This window comes from Chrysochloris asiatica, unplaced genomic scaffold, assembly GCF_000296735.1.
Source record: "Chrysochloris asiatica unplaced genomic scaffold, ChrAsi1.0 scaffold00165, whole genome shotgun sequence".
NCBI classification, from domain to species: domain Eukaryota; kingdom Metazoa; phylum Chordata; class Mammalia; order Afrosoricida; family Chrysochloridae; genus Chrysochloris; species Chrysochloris asiatica.
Window position 1 is genome coordinate 1,070,916 of NW_006408683.1, and position 692 is coordinate 1,071,607.

Below are 692 nucleotides of genomic sequence, written 5' to 3' on the forward strand. Positions count from 1 at the left end.
ACAGCTGGGTCAGTAGGCAACATCATGATAAATGGAGAAAAATGGAAATTATAAAGGATTTCATTTTATTGGATTCACAGTCAATGCTTATGGAAGCAAGCAGTCAAGAAATCAAATGATGGGCAAATCTGCTGCAAAAGATCTTTTAAAGTATTAAAAAGCAAAGATATCACCTTGTGGACTAAGGTGTGCCTTTAAAACATCTCCTATGTATACCAGTTCTTCACATATAGTAAGTAAGGAAGACTAAAGAAGAATTGATGTCTTTGAATTATGATGTCGATGAAAAATATTATATGATGGATGGCCTGAAGAATGAACAAATCTGTATTGGAAGAAGTATAGTTTGACTACTCTTGAGAAGCAAAGATGGTGAGATTTCATCTCATATTCTTTGGACATGTTGTCAGGAGGGACCGGTCCCTGGAAAGGATATAATGTTTGGCAGAGGGTCATTGAAAAGGAGGATGACCTCCAATGAGATAGGTTGACAAAGTGGGTATAACAGACGGCTCAAACAGAACAGTTGTGAAGATGGCACAGGACTGTGTTGTTACTAGGTGCCATCGAGTTGGTACCGACCCATAGCGACCTTGTGCACAGCAGAACGAAACACTGCCTGATCCTGGGCCAACCTCACTACTGTTGCCACGCTTGAGTCCATCGATGCTGCCACTTGGCCAATCCATCTC